This window comes from Diachasma alloeum, unplaced genomic scaffold (genome assembly GCF_001412515.2).
Source record: "Diachasma alloeum isolate Michigan unplaced genomic scaffold, Dall2.0 Dall_scaffold_00354, whole genome shotgun sequence".
NCBI classification, from domain to species: domain Eukaryota; kingdom Metazoa; phylum Arthropoda; class Insecta; order Hymenoptera; family Braconidae; genus Diachasma; species Diachasma alloeum.
In genome coordinates, this window is record NW_021680493.1 from 1,001,799 (window position 1) to 1,009,017 (window position 7,219).

Consider the following 7,219-nt stretch of genomic DNA (forward strand, 5'->3'; position numbering starts at 1 on the left):
ATGGTGTATTTGCCAGGAATAAAGTTGCGCGGTTTCTTATGGACGGAAATGACAGAGATAGTCGAATTACTTCGTAGTGCTGTCTCCACGTGTGCGGTGCTACCCTCATGTTTATCTTGGAATTAGAGGGGAGGATTTTGGTTTGTCCGTAATTGAGGGGGACAGCGTTTATGGGGAGGCCTGTGATGATATTATGATCGACTAATTATAATGCGGATGATATGACAGATTCAAGCACTCAAATTTCCATAGAGGTGAAAAACGATTTCACGGGGAGACAGTGGTGGCCGTGATTTTTTCAATTTTCTCGCAGTTTCAAATTTCGTAATGGTTTCATTGATTGATGGATTTGAGGGGAGATTACGAGTTTTAAAAGTCGTGGGATATTGCAGTGAGATTTCTTATGCATTGGAGATCGATTTTATGTGCTTAAAAATGAAGAATTCGGCAGCGAAGTGGCAAAAGGGTTTCAGTCGACTTATCTCCCAGTTGAGTTTTTGAGGAATATTTCCGAATCTAAGGGAGATGGCGAAATTTTCGTAATTACTCTTGTTGTAGCTCTGAATCGGCTCTACAAAAAAGGTTATAACAACAATTTTGCTATCTTCCTTAGATTCCGAGATATTCATTGAAAACTGGCCAATAGTGAAAATTGACTTTTACCTTTTTACCACTTCGCTACTGAATTGGTACAAAAAAATTAACTGTTGATTGTTCGTTTGCTCCGCAGACCAATTTTTGAGCTACAGAGGTCTTTTTTAATATAAAAATTTGCGCCATTTTTGTAAAATCGACAGAAAAATTATCCTTAAAATATTAAAAATATATTTTCGATTCTTTCAAAAATGTTTTTCGGGTTATTTTGAAAAAATTAGCTCTATAAGAGTGACATTTCAAAAAACTAATTCGTAATTGTCATTGTACATATTTTTTTCCAAAAATTTTGTAAAAAAAAAACTTCTGTAGCTCAATATTTCTAGGCCCTGGAGTTTTTTTCAACACTTTAAGCGTTTGCGGGGTAAACGAACAATAAGCAATTAGTTTTTCTAGTTTAACAACTAGTTATTCGTTTTTAGATATATATAATCGATTTTCAATGTATGAGAAATCTCATTCCAATAGCCCGCTACATTTAAAACTCATAGTAGTCTCCCCTTAATTAATATAAAAATAAACAAATTGGAAAATTCAAATTATTGACTTTTCTTGTTGTTTCATAATAGGAATAATGGTGAACCTGTTCTCCAATTACTGCGCGCAGCATTTAAAAAGAATTTTCTTTCTTCAACTAACGGTACCGATCGAAAATCATTCAGGTCCACTACAAATCGTTTCACGGATCGAATTCCTTGACTCACAATCCGTCTTAGAGTTGAGGATGATACAGCAATTTACCAGATCAGGCTATACATATCACGCTGTTGCTAATAATTACCAGAATACCATTGATGACGGCAATTTACAAAGGTGTGTCCATTAGGGAATATAAATTGCGGATAATTCTATCCCCGGCAAACGAAATTATCAGTTTCATTGAAATTACTTCCTCCTATCTTTAATCCTGAATTAATTGAAACTATCATCTCCAATCGCTGATCAATTAGATACTACGTCAACTATTGTTGAATTGATAATTCTCTGGGGAATGATTTTACTTTTAAATCAGCTCCGTTTTTTCAACGGCCACAGACACAAATGTCTGAATTTCGCACACCTTTTGCAGACATTTTTCAGACACTAAAAAACATATGAATAAAATGAAAATTTGTAAATTTGTAATTGTTGTTTAAATTTGTAAATTTGTAAATGAAAATTTGTAATTTGTTAATTTGTTTGAATTTCAAACATGAATTGAGATGTTCGGGCACCCGTTCCTCTGAAATTAAGACACGGTATCATTTTATTCGGTCTTTTTTCCCGGCTGAAAAATGTCTGCAAAAGATGTGGGAAATTCAGACATTCGTCTTTGCTGTGCAGTTTGTTTAGAACTTACTCACCGATTTGACGCTTGTTGGTCTTTTTAATTCTTCTAGCATTATCAATTTTTCCCCACGGTTGACGTCCGTGAAGGATCACATAATGTGACGATGAGGATGTGCGATAACGTGGAGAATAACAAGTAGTATAGGCGGGTTACCGGCTATTGCGTAGGTAGGGACAGCACTTTTTCCAATAGCTACAATATTAGTGGACAATTTTTAGATCGATAACTATCAAAATTGACAATGAAGGGTCTGGTGTAGGGGAGACCGGGGCAAAATGAGAACCCTCTGTTCTTTTTTCTTCTCCAATTAGACAAATGAGCCCAGTGTTTTCTTCGATGTAACGTCGTTCAACCGATCACATAAGTAGGAAAATAGGTTTTGGAATAGAAAATGTAACTTCTATCTAAGACAATCTCTAATCGTCGTCATGAGCAGTATTCTAGTTTCTACGGGAATGAGAAAATTTATCGTCTCATGCAGATATTTAGTCTTACAGTTATGAATTTTTGTAAGTTCATCATAACTTGATTTTTTTGTACACTTAAAAATTTTTTGACTGTTAATTTCCGATACACTTTCAGGGAATTTTTATCACATTTTAGTTCCACTGAAATTTCACGGAATTTCGTCATTGAAAATTCAAAATCTCATGGGAAAATCAGTGAGAACTGCAAATGTAAATTTTCGGTAAGAATAATACTGAATTTTTAATTAATTGGAAATTCAGCGGTTTTTAACACTAAATATTGATTTGTTCGTAGGAAATTCTAATAAGTTGAGAAATTCTTCTCTCAATGCTGCTTAAAAATTTGGAATTTTTTGTGAAATCTGAAATTTTATCATTTATTCCTACGACTTCACAACATTAAAAATTCAAAATCAGCTGTTACCAGTTAAATCTTAAAAAACTCCCACAGCTACCACGTAACTGTTGTAAGCTCATTCTTTTGACATCATTGAGCAGATAGCTGTAATGAGAATAAGGTTTACTGTTTCAACGAAACGCCTCGTCAAATTTCACCTGAATCGAACTCAATATTAGAAATTCAAATCCAAAAAGACAAAATCACATGGACATGCTAGTTGAGGATTCGGTTTTCGTCTATTATATAAACCCCCAACATTAGCTACTCGTACTTTCTGAAGACAAAGATTGGAATTGATTTTTCAGTCTCACATTACACCATCCATTCTCGGGGGGAAGGGGAAGAATGAAATTCATCGTCCTCTGAAGTCTATTTTACTTCGTTCTATTTTCTAAACGTTTTACCGCGTCTGACGTTGGGCATTTTACGACGAGCCTGTCTATATGCATGTCGGTCAGTAGTTAATACTATTGTGCCTCCATTTGAGGTGTAATGACCAACAGGAAGAGCAATTGCGATTTATGGGAAAAGAGCAGTTTCTACGACTTGGCATTTCTAAAACGGTATCCCCTTTTTCCCCGCATATCTTCTCTCTTGTAATCCGACCTCACGTCAAATTCTCTACACTTCAGATCTTCAGACAGCTGAGAATATTATAGGAGAATTTACACCTTTAAAACTGATGAATTCATGCTCAGCGGCAGGTATATCGCCAGCCGTGTTTATTCTACAAGCGAATCGCTTGGCCCTCACTTCTTCATTGGCCAGATACTTATTTTATAGCGGCTTTATCTTCTCCAGTAAATTTATTTCTGCTTCGGTCGCTCAAGGTCGTTTTCTCGAAATTTTTTGTAGAAAGCAATAGACTGATTCATAAAATCTTAGTGTCAACGGAAATTCGATGTGCTCATATGGTTCACATGACGGACTCTGCGCGGAGAGAAAAATCGTGAGAGAAATAAAGTAGAAATTCCTGAACAGTGCGGCATTAAAATTTGCTGAGAATACCGGAGAATTTATCCGTCTTTTCGTGATTTTTCCATAAAAAATGCGCTAATTTCACTCTTCTTTTGCGGAAAATTACGTTGAGAAAGATAAAATCTATCGTTAGCCTCACTTTTCCGTACGATGAAGACTAAATTGACTTAAACCTTTTGACCACTTCGCTACTGAATTAAGTATTGCAAGATTCAAAATTTTTCGCCACAGTATCTACCTGTCAGACACAGGTAAGAGGAAAGAGTTAGACACGTGGAAAATGAATTCATAATTGAGGGCTAATTGAAAATCTAAGCCTTCCGTTTTTATCTTACGGGACTAATCTATTTTACGCGAGAGTGCCCCTGTCTGTCAGTTTAACTTCAGCGTTGATCAAGCGTTAGAATATTCACAGCTGGAAACTATCCTTGAGAATTTCTGAATGAAACTTCCAGACATCATATTACAATAGTTCAACGAAAGTAGTAAAGAAATATATTCTTGAAGAAGCAATATTATCAATTAATATAATTATTAATATTATTATTTCTCTATTTGTGGTCCACTTTAGTGTATCCTTTTAACTAAGTATTGGTGAAAAGACCGTTAATATCCGAGAAAGGCTACTAATTAAATTGTTATTAAAACGTGCGGACTTATTGCAAGTGGAATATTACTTACAGAAAATTAAATCCTACTAAACTTTGATTTGATTAGACCGCAGAGGCCAAAAACTAAAATGCAAGTTAAAAATTCGGTCGAAATCTTCTCCACAACTAAACTTTGATGTAATTTCCCTTGAAAATGACGAGATCAAAAGCTTGAAGTAAAGAAAAAAATCATCCGAAAAATTGTACTTTGAGAATTTTTATTTGAAATCAAGAAAAAAATGTGAGTGATTTTTCACAGGACACCGTTCAGTAGTTTTCCTTATAATTGTCCGTTAATTTTTTTCCCGCAATGATTTGTATGTTTCCGTTACAAATTGAAACTATTAATTACAGAGCCCATTTGGTCAAGCTGCGTGGGTAGAACAATAAGTGGAAATGTTGATAAAGCTGAGGCTCACGAAGAAACTTGGTGAAATGAAAAATGGGTCAAGAAGGTGAACTGGATGCTGTACCATCACCGAATGACCGAAATCGAAATCTGTACTTTGCCGGAGGGCAATTTTTTTATTCATTCTTTTTAAGAGAGGGGACGAGTTGGAGTAACTAACGGCACAAGAATTTGGGCTCATTTGTGGTGGCCAAGTAAAACCTGCTGGACTATAGTATACGAATATTCAAGGATGGATCGATGTTTAAATATTCAAGAAGTGGGACAATTGGTTAGTATCGTCGAGGATGACTCAGTAATTGATACCTGACAATTTGAAGAGAAATTTTTTCATTAGAATGCCCATTAGAATCAAGGAAGAGTTCAACATTCAGCGGGACAATTTTCTCTTGAATTTTACTGAGTTCTCTAAATTTCTGGATGCACAAATTGTCAACTAATCACGAGCCATACGAGGCAAATGAGGAAAACTCAATTTATTAATCTCACGGAATCGAAAAATAAAATTGTCGAGGTGCACAACAGAACGCAAGACAGGAGAAAAACCCTAAAATTATAAGACAAGACACGAAGTACGTAATTCTTGTCTTGCGGCATCACTAGTAAGGATCCAATTTTTTGGACTTTATAAGTCAATTTCTGTTTTGATCACAACGAAATTTGCAAAAACAAGTGGGAAATTGCTTTCATATCAATATAGTATAGCTTCAATATAGTATAGTATATTTCAAATGGTCATTTTGCACATCACCTGCTCCTATAGTATACAATTCATATTTTCATATCATTCTATTAATTTCCGTGTGACCCTTAATTATATATTCAAGCTCAAAGTTGCCATGTTTCTCTCAAAAATCGCCTAATACATGGTAGATGGCCCGGAATTTCGGAATAAAATTCTGAAAATCTAACTACTTATATTTTTGGCGGATATTTTCATTGTCAGGGCTTCTAGCCCCTCACGTACGGGGCCTTCTTGATACCAAGTCCACTACACGCTCAATACTCTTCGCATCCCATATTTTCTGATGAATGAAAAATTATAAATAAAATAAATAATTGAAGCTGCAGTGTTCACCTTCCCAATTGTATCAGTCCGATTGTATTATCTGCAATAGTTTCGGAAATATTCAATTTTGAAAAGAGCCGTGCGCGTTCGCATGGGTCGGCATGACATACCGAGCCCGTACGTGAGGGGCTCGACACTTCAAAGTGAGATGTCAATTTTTCTGAGGCTTTAAAAATCGGAAAAAGTGCGGCGCGGCGCTCACAGCCGAAGCAAAAGGACCTTCGTTAGCCGTAAGCAATTTTTCAGTCTATGCACTTTCAATGACCCAATTTGGAATTGTTGATAACATTGCAAAATTAGTATTACATATTCTCTTACGTGAAAAAGAAATTGAGTTAATTGATTCAAGTTAAATGTCGAGGTTTCCCTGATTCGTTGATTTTATTAGAAATCTGTAAATATTCATTACCATTTTCAAGTAGTCTTGAGTGAGCGAAGAAATGTTTCCCTTCGGTTCGGCGGGAATTAGAAAGAGCCCAAATTTTTCACGTTCCCTCAAAACGAAGGTCCCTGAATGTGTCATAATTCGTCCGAAAATTTCTTTAGACCTTGCACACGGGGTATGAAACATCTTGCCTTACCGAACTTAATGGCCATTTGGAAATCAGCTTGTGCCCGTGTATTCATCATAATAACGTTGTTACGTAGAGTTGGAAGAGTAAACACGTTATTAATTAATTAATGGGGCTGACAGTTTATTAATTAAAAGTCATGACATACAATATGGCGTTTTCATTAAAGTTTTCAATGAGAATGAATGTCGCAGGAAGTCCAACGGCATTAGATTAATTTGAAAATTGAACAACTTCCGCAGTAAGTATGTGCACTGAGAGAAAAATCTGAAGTTCGATTTACAATAAGAAAATAGTTGAGGCATTTTGGTTGATATAAACAGACGGAGGTCGGTTATATCCGCAAATTAAATTAAAATTATTCTCGCGCGACTTACAAATCCTTGCGTTCGAGACCTCCGTCTGTTTATATCATGGTGAACGATACAATTTTTTTTTGTTTCCGGCACATAACATTATAGTAACTTCACAAGCGTAATTTTTGCAAATCAAAATACAGTTAGACTAACCAAAGTAACCACGACAAATCTATCGTGAGGAGAACTATAAAATAGTTGCAATGACTACATTCCATTGTAGTAATTACTTCTCCGGCCATATTTACCGTAACCCATGAAAAATTGTTGAGGACTTTTTGACTATAATTCGATGGTGATGGAATATAGTCAGAAGAATTATATTTTTCTCTCA